The 14,978-nt window shown below is 35.5% G+C and overlaps 1 pseudogene; it reads right to left on the bottom strand.

The window, feature by feature from the left end:
• Nucleotides 1-5,824: 5,824 nt before the first annotated feature.
• LOC145009787 (bifunctional protein FolD 2-like) lies at nt 5,825-7,694 on the bottom strand (annotated as a pseudogene).
• Between the last annotated feature and the right edge of the window lie 7,284 nt (nt 7,695-14,978).

Below are 14,978 nucleotides of genomic sequence, written 5' to 3'. Positions count from 1 at the left end.
GGGTTCGGGTTTTTTTGCCATCCCTATCCACCTGTCCTACTGTTGCTAAACTCTAGCACTGGGACCTATTATGGGCCCTTTGATCATACAGGAAGCAAATCCGATCAGATACTGTGGTGGTGGTGGTAGCAGTACAATCCCTACTGACATGACCATTTCGACCGCACTTAAAGCAACATGAACTACCCGCCCTGCACGTCCCCTCATGCATCTTGCTGCACTTCCATAACGGTTGCGGCCCTACTGGATCCTCGGTCTTTGATCTGATACCTTAGGCTTTTTCTCCTTACAACGGTTAGACTCATACAAGAGCTGTAAAATAGGGCTAAACCTAACCTTATGAAATTATTTAGTCCTTGTAATATGTAGCTTAGCATATTCATTTACTAGTTACTTAAAGGTAGCTAGAACTCCTAAAAGCACCAAGCAAGCAACATTCGATCATTAAGTAAACAAAACCAAGCATATCCTAATCAGGCCATCATATCACTGACTAATCAGTACTAGCGTGTAGTTCAATAAGCTCATACAGTAGACATACAAGGCATCCTTCCTAGAACCTTAGTCCTAATCTAGCATGCAGTTCACATGTTCACAATTCATATCATAACATAAACGTGTATGTGTAATTTGGGAGAACTTACTTGAGCTCGGTTGATTGCATGCACTGCACCCTTTTCTTTTTTTAAATTCCTTTTTATAAAAATGATTTTCTTTTGAAAACTTTCATACCAAGTCCTTAGTTTGAGTTCAGACACACCCAAGAGTGTACCCGAATCCCTCAAACCATGGCTCTGATACCAACTTGTAACACTCATAAAATATGGTCCCAAAAATTTCATTTTTAAATCATAAATAAACCATAGCTATTAAAATCATCTCATCAAACATAAGTCATAGTATCTAAAAACATCATAAACAGTATATCCATATCAATACATATGTCAAATATATCATAGTAAACATCCTAGGCTAAAACATCATGGTGTATGCAATGCAGTCATCCCGAGCTCTTCCCTTTGCTACCAAAAGTACCTAAAACCAAAACTGAAAACTATAAGCACGAAGCTTAGTGAATTTCCCAAACTACCACGTACCATACACATAATCATATAATCACATATAAACATATTGTGGGCCCCACCCCTTCATTTAGTCCCCGCACGGCATCAGACAGTGTCCGCCATCAGGCCCCGCTCGGCATCGAGCAAAGCTTTGTATAAATATAAACATATCAACTAATATACATAGAATAATCACATAACATAAGCATATAAACATTACTAGGGACTCGCCCGACATTGGATCGTAATCTAGAAAGCATACAAACATTCCTTGAGCATCACCTGACATCGGACCGTAATCTGGAAACATACGAATACAGACACATGCAAGAAACACGAAGACATCAAGCATACAAACATTACTCGGGCACCGTCCAACATTGGATCGTTATCCGAAAAACATATAAACATACATCGGGCACTACCCAACATAAGACTTTAGTCTGAAATATATATACTCATAAATACGAGCCGACATTAGTGTCATCGACCCGTTCAAACAGAAGGAAAATTCACCTCTAATGTTGAATGATAGCTGAAACGTCTCAGCCCCGAAATCAACTCTACTCACTCCCTGAACCAAAACAACCTCTTAGATACCATTTCATACTCATATCCCTTTAGGTTCAACTATGGTCACCATCAGAGTCAAAGTCAAGGTCCAAGTCAGAGTCAACGCTCAGAGTTGACTCAACTCATCGAGTTATCCTTTAACTCACCGAGTTCCCATAAATATCATAATCGTGTCTTTTCGAATCAACTCGTTAAGTCCTCCCTCAACTCGTCGAGTTCTTCCTTTTTAACAGAATCGGACACTTCAGCTCAACTCGTCGAGTTCCTCTATGAACTCGTCGAGTTCTTCAGTATGTTAACTCTTCTTAATGCATTAAGTCATTATTCTTCAAATCCAAGTCCCATATTCCAGATCTGGGCCGAAAATACATCTAGAAGGATAAAGTTTCCAACTTTACCCATTAAAACTGACTCTAGAAGAAATAAGCTCTAACCCTAACCCAAAAAGGCCAAGGTCTTGATCCAAAAATAACCAACACTACAAGATCGACCATGAGGTCATAGATCTGGACTCTAGGGACTAAATGATCATCTAAAGCCTTAAACTTTATCCTCATGTATGGCCATTAGAAGCTTCAAAGGACCAAAATGATGGTCTAAAGGTTGCATGAGACTTCCATTGCCGTAAAGTTGGCACTTTTATGCCATGAAAACGCCTCAAGACCCTAGATCTGAAGTGTTCTCTACTTGGGACATCCAAATCCAAGGAATCATATCATTTGGACGAAAAACAAGCAAGGAACTCCAAAAAATGGAGATCTAAATAACCATAAGGCAAGGTTCAAGCTTTATACTAGCAAAATGTCGTGGATGAGGCAAGGATTCTGGATCTATAAGCTCATTCTTATGTCCTCAAACTTTTCCTTCTTCTAATGGCTTCAAGTACACACCAAAAACACTTAGAATGGCTAACAATAACTCATGATAGCTTTAGGGTTTCGAGATTTAGGGTTAGGGACTTGGAGGCTATAAATGAGGCCAACACCGTGGGGTTAAGGTGTTTAAATAGGGTGCAAACCCCATAAATTAGGGTTTCATATCTGCCAGCCTACTCACGAGTTGAGACCTCCCAACTCGTCGAGTAGGTCACTTAAAATATGCGGCCCTTATGATATCTACTCGACGAGGTTGGGGCTCCTAACTCGTCAATTTGTGCTATAAAATATAATAAATTATATGTTAAATACATACCTGGAACCAGGTGTTACATCATGCATGTCCTTCACCCAACTAGGTCAAAATGATAGGAAAAGGACCTAAAACCCAAACATAGCTCTCAAAACTCATTTATTTTGATCCAGAAGATAGAGTAACCAAAGGACCAAGGTGAGCCATAAAGTTTCAAACTTTATCTCATATCGTCACTCAAACTTCAGGTACCTTTCTTGTAAATGGATTGCCTGCAAATATATTGTTTGACTCTGGAGCAAATTACTCATTTATATCGCATAAATTTTGTGGAAGACTAACATTGCTTGTAGATAAACTTTATAATGCTCTAGTTGTAGAAGTTGTCAGTGGAAAATTCATACATGTTAGCGATTGCATTAGAAATATCGTCATTGACTTGAACATGAATAAATTCCACGAGGAGTTATTGCCCATTGAGTTGAATGGTTTCGACATCCTACTGGGAATGGATTGGTTTAGTGCGAACGATGTTGATATGCTATGCACGAAGAAGATGGTAAGAGTAAACCCACCTGGAAAAGAGTCATTTATGGTGTATGGGGACAAATGTAGAGTGAATTCTGGAATCATTTACCTGATGAAATCTAGAAAATGTTTTTTTAAAGGATGCACATCATATTTGGCATTTGTGGTCGATGCAAGGAATGAGAATAAGAAGATACTAAGAATACCAGTGGTGTGTGACTATCTGGAAGTCTTTCCTAAAGATCTTCCTGGATTGCCCCCTGATAGACAAGTGGAGTTTCGAATAGACTTGTTTCCAGGATCAACGCCAATAGTGAAAGCATCAAATGTCAAAGAAGTGAAGAATTCCAAAGAGCTCCAATATGGTATCATAAATTGTAATTGTCTAGATTATGTATGCTTGAGTTGCTCAACCAAAAACACCTTGAGGTTAAGAGGTTTTCTGCGGATGGATTCAGAGGGATGCATAAAATGAGCATTGTTCGGAAAAAGTGGGCGAATGTTTATGAAGATTGTGAGTATTTAGAGTATGGGGGGTTATTAGGAAAATTTTAGACACAAATGCATGCGTTGCGGTCTTGGCATAATGGTTGGGTTCGATTGGAGTTGTCCTATGTGATTCTAATGTGTTAAAATTCAGTTTTGTTTGGGTGAAAGCAAAAGTCAAGTGTGGGGTATTTTGATATTTGCATAATTAGTCATATGTTTAGCATATATTTTTATTCATTTTTAGCTAATTATGTGCATAATGTGGACAAAAGGTACTTAATAATGCTTAAATTGTGTTTTCAGTCCAAAAGACATGCTTGGAAGCAAAAAGGAATAAGGAAAAGCAATTACAGACCAAAGAATGAAGAAAAAGGAAAACCCACACCTACTCGGCGAGTCCACGTACCTACTTGGCGAGTTCATGAAAATGTTCCCGAAGAAAAGTCAAGAATCCTTGCCGTACATGGATTTTACACGCCTACTCGACGAGTTGGGTGACCTACTCGCCGAGTTGCCCCTGTTTTGTGATAACTATAAATATGGGATCTTAATCCGAATTGAAGACTTTTCTGGCGAATTAGGTTATATTTTCCACTCACTACTAGAAAAACAGCCTTTTACGACGCTCATTGCGCATCGTAAAAGGCTTAGACGACGCGCAAATGCGCGTCAAGGAAGGCCCTGTCATAAAGAGAGACGACGCGCTTTTGCGCGTCGTCTATAGATGACGCGCATTTACGACGCACAATTACGACGCTCGTTTACGACACGCAATGCGTATCAAGGAAGGCCCTGTCATAAAGGAAGATGACACGCATTCGCGTGTCGTAACCTTACGACACGCGTGTTAATGACACGCAATGCCTGTCAAGAAAGGCCATGTCATAAATAAAATGACACACATTTTTGCGTATCGTAAATTTAAATATTTAAAAAGTATCTATTTATGTTTTTATGAATTTTTAAATTAAATTTGCATTTAATGTGTCATAATAGAAATAAAATACCATATACAAAAAAATACAATCCATTGCATAAAATTTAATGTCATACAATTCTATTTCTTACAATATAAAATTTTGCATCTATCTAATCTACTCTATGTTTCATACTAACACTTAAAATGAAGAATGCAACACTTGCATTTTTAGCATCTTATCTCTTTCAGCTTGAGCTTTCTTTTCCACTTCTAACTCCAAGGCTATTCGCTTTCATCAACCCTATAAATACAACTCAAAATCACTTGTCATTTTCATTCTACTTTTAAAATTAATTTTTATTAGGACATTCTACTTTTAAAAGCTCAAAACCATTACTTGTTTGTGCAGTTTAAGCTCCAACACGACTGTAAAAGCTCAAAACCATTACTTCTTTGGAGTATGTACAAACCATCACTTGTTTGTGCAGTTTAAGCTCCAACACGACTGCAAAAGCTCAATACCATTACTTTTTTGGAGTCTGTACAAACATAAATGTCATCAAACAAGTGAACATATCATGCAGAGAATAACAACGTACTTTCATAAATGTGCATCTTAAGAACAATGTCAGCCTTATTGCAATATTACCCTTGTGAGACAGCAGGGTCTTCTTCTATGATGACAAATTGTGTCCCAGTGGATATTCTTAAAGAAATGGTGCGTCTTTACCTTTTTTTTTTATCATTAATAAGTCACACACATTATTTATCAATTAACTTCCTACCTCTTTGCCTTTTCTTTATATATATATATATATATATATATATATATATATATATATATAAAAGGGAGAGAGAAAATGTTAACTGTATAGCTCCTATGGCACCAAGGCGTTGAGCTGGATTTCAGTCAGCAACCTGAAATTAAAATAAACATAAGCATAATTATAATTATGTATGAATATGTGATGATTGGATTGATTGATAAACAAGTAGAAACTTACTTATTAATCAGATCATATCATATCATACTATTATTAATTAATAGGAACATACAAAAGAATAAAAAAAAAAAATACAAAATGCTTACCACCGTGAAATTAATATCTTATTCTTAGGAAACTTATAGTTCCAATGAGAACTGATCCTCTTCTGGTTTCTCGGGTGAACGAAAGTGTACAACCTAGATACACGGAATATGTTATATACTTATTATACGTATGCATAAACATAAAAAGGGCAAAAGTGAAAAAATATAAATTTAAGTTTCACAGTATACCTGATGATTATGAACATATTCCAGAAAAAATGGAACATCTTGATAGCGGTTTTTTATAGTTCCGCCCTTGAGAGGTTTTTGGAAGCAGATAATGTCCCCATCTTCAAGCTATAAAACCAAAAATGTATTGATTAAATTAAATCAAGAATTTGTCATAAATATATGAAAAAAAAAAAAAAAAAAACTTGAAAATTTACTTAATCTATGCAGAATCACTTAATGGGTTAAGCCAAAATCACCCAGAGGCCTATATCCTGATTTTCTGGTAGCATCATTGACCACATTCGTCCCCACATCAATAACCACAACCCCACTTTTATCCAACTACCCTTTATATAATAATAAAACAATTCAACAAACCAAAGTGTAAACTAACCAACCTATAATCCAAATAAATAAAATCATTATAAGCAATGAATTAAGTATAAATGTAAACTGTATAAGTTTGGTTATGGTTACCATCATGGGTTGTCCAATAGCAGCAATAAAAATGTCTGCCTCATGAATCATACTTTCTAGATCCTCTGTACGCGGATGAACAACAGTAACTGTTACATCTTCCTTCAATAGAAGTATTGAAACTGGTAACCCAACAATGTTACTTCTACCAACAACTGCACGTTTTCAGAAGTTCTATACATCCTGTTTCAGAAAAAAAAATCATTTATCTGTTTTGTTTATTATATTTATACCCTATCCTAAATGGTAAATAAAATAGGATTGATTGGCTTGCCTTTGGGGTGCAAGGAAGAAAAAAGGGTTCTCTTCCTTTCATAGCAAGTTTACTAATGTTGAGAGGTGAAACCCATCCACATGACATCCTTGTCACTGTTGATTTCTGTTAACACTTTTTCTTCATTTATTTGTTTTGGCAAAGGAAGCTGACCAATATGCCTGGATGCTTATCAATGATGGTGGCCTTATGATCTACGAGAAATGCCATATATACGACAACTTGAGATATCAAGGTTCCACTCAAACTGGCAAATCTGCCCCGAAAAATCCTTGATTAAACCATGATATGGTGTCTACCCCAAGAAATGGTCCCTGAATCTCCCCTTGAGGATCACGATAGTAAAGACTTAATTGCTCAGGCATGATGCCACTTATTAACTGTTCACTTATATTATCCTACATATTTCTTGTCCAATATTGCTCAGAAGATGGATTAATGCTTGCATACAATAAGTTCACATTAAACTGACCTCTTATGTTTCATCAGGCTTGGGTTCATGTTTGCATATCTAGTTGTCCCTATCAAATTCTTGTTCTCTCTGCAATTTGAAAGATATAAAATATAGATTGATTAGGGGTCACTTTTTTATGAATAAAAAATTGCTGCTGAAAGTTTTAAAAAAAATTCACTCACCTATATGGAATGTGCTGATGAGTTGAAGAGTCTCTATATTTCTTGGCTAGCCTGAAATCAATAGCATAGACCTGTAACGTGTAGGTTTATATATGTTTTATGTATAAAACTATAAAAAACAGAATCTACAATGGACATATGGAACAAATTATGGAATGAAACCTGATTAGCACGCCTCCCTAAACCAATAAGGAAGTTGTCTGGCTTTATATCCCTATGCAGAAATGATTTACAATGAATAAATTCAACTCGGTTGATCTGCAACATATATAATCGCATAAAAAACTTTTCCACTTACCAAGAGAAGGTGACTTCAGTTCCACAAATCCTACAAGCTCCACACATGATTGAGCTACAAGCAGCTTGCCTTCCTCATACATGTGACTAATCTGCATCAAATTAAATAAAAATAAATAAATAAATAAAATGAAAAAACAATAAAACAATAAAATGAAATCTTTTTATCCTCACTTGCTCCCAACATTGGGGAAGCAACTTTGTTCTGTTCGCATCTCACCAACATTCCTAGCAAGTGTGACACATACCTGAATTGAAAAGAATATGTTATATATAAGAATGTCTAGTAGACAAAAAGGGGTGTAATTAAGGTCACCTGTGAGGCCAAGTCTTCAAATAGCCAAAAAATGACAAGGAGGCACACATAGATACATACATACATGTATCTATATGCATACATACATGCATTTCTATCTATATATGTATGTATACATATGCATGTATGTATAGCTATATGTGTGTACAATTGCAAACTAAAAAACGACGGGAAAACCAAACAAGATACCATCTATGTACATGTATTTGATGGGTTTAATACAAATAATCCTATGTGTGCATGCAACCCTAGTATTGGATCTATGTTTTCACTATTAGTTATACAACTTTATGAACACAAAAAGAAACCTGGCATGCTACTATAATTTTCGAAATTCATATATAAAGCTAGAATACATACCTTTTGTTGTTATATAGCAATAACAACTAGTTCCTTGAATTTCCTTAGCTCTTGAAAGCAAGTACCACAAGTGTAGTACCTCTAATGGAGTCACAAACACCATATGCGACTTGGATGAAGAGGAGAAGAAAAGGAGGCACCAAAAACGGCTGGAAACCCTAATGGAAGTGTTGTCTACGTTTTTGGGGCCTAAGGGGTCCTTTATATACTAGTGTGGGCTTCTAGGGTTTCAGTCAAAACCCTAATGGACAGCTTAAACTCTAAGCAGCCCATGGAACCTTCTGGACAAGGCTATGGACGAAAATATGATGGGCTTCCATCATAATTTCGTTCACCCCTTATTCCTATAGCATTCCTTAGCCCAATAACTCAATTATCCAATAATTGCAGTCCAGTCCCCTATATTTAATTAATCTCTTTTAGCCACAAAATTAATTCTTAATTAATTCTTGACTAATATTAATTAAACAATATGATTTCTCCTTTAATATATTATTCTCATAATATATTAATAAATCATATTTAAACCTTAATCTCCTTAAATCATCCTACATATTGCTATAGTGAAGGCAACCCAAAAGGACCATGCTCATAATCGGGTCAAGTACATACCAAAATAGTTATGGACTTAGACACTAATCCAACAGTCTCCCACTTGGATAAGTCTAATAACTATTTTCCGTATGACTTCAGAACCTGATCAGCAATCGTAGCTTTCAAAAGCCGCTGTCAACTCTGATCTTATCAGATAGCGTGTCCTTCTAGATAAGGGATTATATATTCCTCCATTCTCAAGATATCGGATAGACATAAGACATGAATTTCAATCATTCTCTCTATACTGTTTCCCGACTTCCGATTCATGACGACTGATAACAGACTACAATTGAACACATCAACTTAGTCCCGGCTTGGCCAAGCGCTTAGGTGTCATCACTAAATCATCGAGAGGCCCACAGATATCGCTTTTATCCCACTTTGGGTAAAAGGAATGGATAAACTTCGACTCAAATGCTCGCTTGCATTTACTGATCAAATCACACACAACAATAAGTTTTATAACACCAAGTTACTGGTGCGTTTACTTATTATCAATGTGCAACCGACCAACAAATAACAACTCACATGTCTCGGTTTATACAATATTATCGTCTCACTAATCAATTGTGATAAAACCGTGAAGTGATCCAAGTGAGCGTGGGTTTAATCCAATACTTTAATCTTATCAAAGCACTCACGAACTCTGCAGCAAACTTGTGCCATGTCTAAACACTTCAGACAATCTACAGACAGATTCATGACAGTCTTTATTCATACCTACTCCCAACGTATGACCAACTGTGGATGTTTGAATAACCTAGTTATTCTGGAAGTCAAAACATGCAAATTGAAACATGACAACAATACTTAATCCTATATGGCCCCAAACTCGTGAGAGTAAATAAAACCCTTCTATTTATCCACCATATTGATTACTCATTATTTATCATTTAATGTTTCGGATAATCAACTCATTACTTGAATTATACCAACAATTGTCCCATGCTCTAAACATGCACACTTTGTTTCCTATGGTCCATGCTTTGTGAAATAGATCACCTGAAAACTTTTCCAATGATACTCATTTCACAATTCCTTAATCCTAATTATTAGTGTAAGAACACAAGGTTCTTGCCACTACTAGAATATGCTAGATTCTAACATTTTATGCAACGATCCCTTTGCAAAATCATAGCACAAAAGTCACCAAGACGTAGCTAATGAAATTACAAAGTACTTTCTTAGAAATTGTTACAAGACAATTCCATAGATGTGAAGTCTCACATTCAAAGTACATTCCTTTGAACACCCTTCTTGCATAAAAGTTTCTAATCTAGGCATATACTCTCAATATCCAACTCCCAATATGGAAACATTTCCACATTTTCCATATGACAACTCATTCTTAATAGAATCTTATCTATTCATAATAATGTCGATATGGTCCATCCAATACCATACTTCCAACTACTTACAAGCGATCAATCCTCAGCGAACTTTGGATCGTCCTTTGATAGTTGTTAAATTCTTTCAGTCAAAACCAATTCTATTCCTTTTTCCCTCTTAATGCGCTAGACATTTGGAAAATTTTAGAATGGTAAAATACTATAGCATTTACAATCGATCCTATACCCGAAGCGTATCGGACACGATGCATAATGTCTTACATAAAGATATGATACTTTACCAATCTTTTGCCATAATATTTTATGTGTCATGTTCTCACAATTCGAACTATGAAGAGGGATGCCGTAATCATAATTGAATTTTAAGAACACACAATGTATCCTTTGACTGAAAATATTAAAATTTCTTAATCTAAGCTTTAGATTTTGAAACGGAGTATAATATTCTCTCCCTTAATTATAGCAAAACAACTTTTCAACCCATGCAACTTTGCAAATGGAATCTTTGTTTTTCTATAATTAATATTGCTAACTTGCAATACTCGCCATAACAATCATACAAGCATAACACTTATGCTCCCACTGTCATGATGATTATCATATAAGCATAACATTTATGCTCCCACTAGCTTTGACATGTATTCAGAAAACAAATGAACTTCCAGAAAACAATGCCTATTGAATTTCTGAAATTCATATTTCTAATACCAGATGCTTCGATAAGCCTTTATCTAAGCTTCTTAACCTTATACACCTTTGCCTTAGATAGCTCATATGTGTGTTTAAACAATTCATAACTTATGTTACTAAGTTCCAAATGTTGAAACTGATTGCCAAATCTCACAATTCGAACTATGGAAAGGGATGCCGTAACCATAATCGAATTTGAGAATACAATTTTCACAATTGCTATCTTCTTAAAATCTTTCTCAGTGAAAGCATTTCCTCACAATCATTTTCATGAAGGAGGAAATCTTATGACACTTAGATTTAAATGGTGTATTTGTTCCTATCCATGTGAATTTGTTAAAACCAAAGTTTATGACAAATTCAAACTCATATGGACTGACCTTTCTTAATCTTGATTTCTTGCCTTATGGTAGCACAGCTGCCCACCACGTCTTCCAAGTAGTTAAGCAGCTCACCCTTTCTTATCAATGTACTTTCATTGATCAAGGTCCTTGCTTTTTATGCATTCAAATGAGAATTCATAGAACTCACATGCATAATTAACTCGATTGGATTGGCACAGAATCAAAATAATGTCAACACGGTAGGTTGTAAACCTCAACTCGTGCGCTAGTGATGATCGATAAGGTTTATTTGATTTGTTCTTGAAACTTTTTCAAAACATTAAAACTCCCACTGACCTCTTGACCTATATGATTCTCTTTGTCAAGAAACATTTCTTGACAATCAAATATTCAAGAGTCAGTGCAGGTATTATCAAGACAAGAACACTTCACAAGTTGGTCCTAGTTGGTCTTTGTCTTATCCAAGACATCACAACTTACTAATCTCAAATGTACAAGAATGAGAAAACTTTTCCAAGTTCCATATTTGATGAGTGTTATAAACCTACTTAAAACTTTTTACTCAATGTCACAATTTTGAATTTAAGACTTGATATCGGAACGAAGTATGATTGACTTCTTGATTTAACCATTTCTACAATACTTGATTCCTCTTCTTAGACATGCAATTGCACTAAGACTCACTTAGAGGATCTATTGAGACATGGTTCTTAATCTTTAAGACTTATCATAAAACACAATAAAAGGTACTCTCCCTTCTTTCTAGAAAAGAGAAACTTTTATCTTTCTGCCTACTTGATTCTTCTTTATTTGTTCTACTATTCATTGAAACTCTTTCAATCAATCTCAGAATTACACTTAATCTTATAAGTATAATCACATTTACTAAACTTTAGGAAATCATGACGAATATCTTTGTCACTCTTGTGGTGGACTTGATCAACGCACCACCTAGTGTACTTGATCTCCTAGTCTTTCAACTGACACTTTGCCAAAGAATTGGTCTAAGTTTCCCAAATGTGAAAGTTTTCCATTCATCATACAATACACATTGCATGATTCCAAGTTTCTGTCCAATTGAAACTTGGGCGATGAGAAACTCTCCTTACTTGGTAAACTCTTGACACTTCCACAAATAATACAATTAAGAATCAAATCCATTATTTCTAATAATAGAAACATTCAAACATCAATTTTTCATACATGCCATTGCAAGGATTAATAAATAAGATAAAATCAAAATTTATTTTATTGCGGAAAAATTTGTCCTTACAATGTAATTCAATTGAAAAACTATGTTATTTCATATTTCTTAACAATCTATTCTAACTCCAAGTAGTAGCTCAAGAATCCATTCTTCAAGTAATGCGATCGAAATCCATTTCTTCATGATTAGATTCAGCTCACTTCTTTTCTCAAGCTTCCTCTCTTTTCCTCGATCCTACAAAACATCAAAATGTAATCTAATCACATCATGTATTAAGAATCTAGAATAGGAACTTAAAAGAGTTAGTTAATGGATTTTACCTGAAGCAGAGCCATACTTCTTGACTCTCCCATCTCTTAGATCTCTCAGGTAATTAGGGCAGCTTCGTCTCCAATGCCCCTTCTCTTGGCAATAAAAGCAAATAGACTCCTTTGGCACAACACATCGGACAATCACAGACTTAGTTCTTTCTGGACTTCCAATGTTGCCAGTGTCCATTGAAGTTTGGGAGTTTGATTCACTAGACAAATTTGCTTGACCAGCACGCCAAATCATTGCTGATTCAGCAGCTATAGGCAAATAGGTGAGATCAATTAGGGTCACGTCGTGGTCCATCATATAGTACTCTCTAACGAACTCACTATATGATTCAGGAAGTGACTGAAGAACCCAGTCAACAGCCAACTCACTTGAAATCGCGACACCCAACATGTTTAACCTATCAATGTATGACTTCATCTCTAAGACGTGCGCACACACAGGTTTCCCATCTTCGTGTTTACTTGTCAAAAGGGCTTGAGTGAGCTTGAACTTTTCAAGCCTTTGAACTTGTGGGTCAGGGAGAATAATTGGAGGAGGTGGAGGAAGTGAAGCATGACTCTCATTTCCTTGATCGTATCTCGGAACGTCATCTTCATTTGGAAAGCTTGTTCCAAAGGATTTGGGAAGACCATTGTAAGATTCAGACATCTACAAAACGGGAGAAAATTCAAGTTAAGTTGATTAGAATTCTTGATGCAACACCCAAATGAAACATCAAGCTAGGATCCAACACAATACTCTACAACCTAGAAGAGGGATGCCGTAATCTAGTTGCAGAATATTTGAAGGTAGGTAAATGACGATTTACCAATTTCCACCATGAAAAACGAAAAAGAAGTTTAAGTTTTAAATGAATTGAAATTCCTAGATATTTTGAGACTCATTGAACTCTTCAATGGCATGTTTAATCTCGATTATGCCCTACTATTCGTGACTGGGATGCCGAGGATCACAAACAAGGTGTGAATAACCATACGAATCACGTGGTGCACCCAATGCTACTATCACCTAATCAATGTGCCGGTTAGCCACACACGCTCCATTGATCTATGATAAGCATCGAGCCACCCTTTGCCACCAATGTCATCCCCAAATTAGTGTGCCGGTTAACCACACACGCTCCACTAACGTTTGACAAGGGTACGAAGTGTAATTCCATGGGTTAGCATACAATTTCACATTTTGCCTAAAGTAACTATGATTTGGGAATTTGAAAAAGCATTTAGTTACTTTGTACTTCATTATACTTATAATGGAAGGTTTCTGTCCTATCCTACCCGTTCGGCTAACGACCCTCCACTAGTCAAGAGTGCGGTGGGTAAGAGTGGATACCCATTCAATCGCCATTTTATAGGCAATTTCCTTAAACACCCCTTATAGACTAGCTTCGTGAATGAGGCCTACTAACGGTAAGACTGAATTGTTAGTTATACATATATAATATTAAACTTTTAATGTTATATATAGTATAAGGGGGTATTTTACACTTTTAAAATACTAGGTGGTTTAAGTTATACTTTTAATTAACCAAAATCATTATGGATTTATTAAATCTCTTTTAATTATACACTTAATTAATTTAATAAAACCATAAGGGTTTAATTTGAACTTTTCAAAATCAGGGTTTTGGAATTTAGACTTTCAAAATTAACTTTTAATCAACAATTTAAATTCCAAAACTTGAGGGCAAGTTTTGAAATTCTTCAAAGCAATTAGGTTTTAATCACACTTAAAATTTTTCGAATTTAAGACATTTAAATTAAAATTTTAAATATTAAAACTCTTGATTTAATAATTACCATAAATTAAACAATTAATTTAAATTATTAAATCACAAGGGATTATCTAGATCATGAGGATAATTACCAATTATACATCTAAGATATCCTAATCCCTTGAATCCCTCTCTAAATCTCGAAAATAAGGGATGGGATAATTCAAGATCTTTAATTACCATATTTAACAATTAAAAGATAATTACAAGATATGGGATTATCCAAATCCCTAAAATTTAGGATCTAACCTTAGGGAAGGAGGTAATTTCGAAATCCAAGGGTTGGATAACCCTAGATTTCAAAATCTTGGAGGCTAAGGAAAGGATTTGGGAAACCCTAGCAAAAATCGCCATCTAGGGTTTTGCAACCCTAA

This window comes from Lactuca saligna, chromosome 8 (genome assembly GCF_052625555.1).
Source record: "Lactuca saligna cultivar CGN05327 chromosome 8, ASM5262555v1, whole genome shotgun sequence".
Lineage (NCBI taxonomy): Eukaryota > Viridiplantae > Streptophyta > Magnoliopsida > Asterales > Asteraceae > Lactuca > Lactuca saligna.
This window is presented reverse-complemented; position numbering and strand designations above follow the sequence as displayed.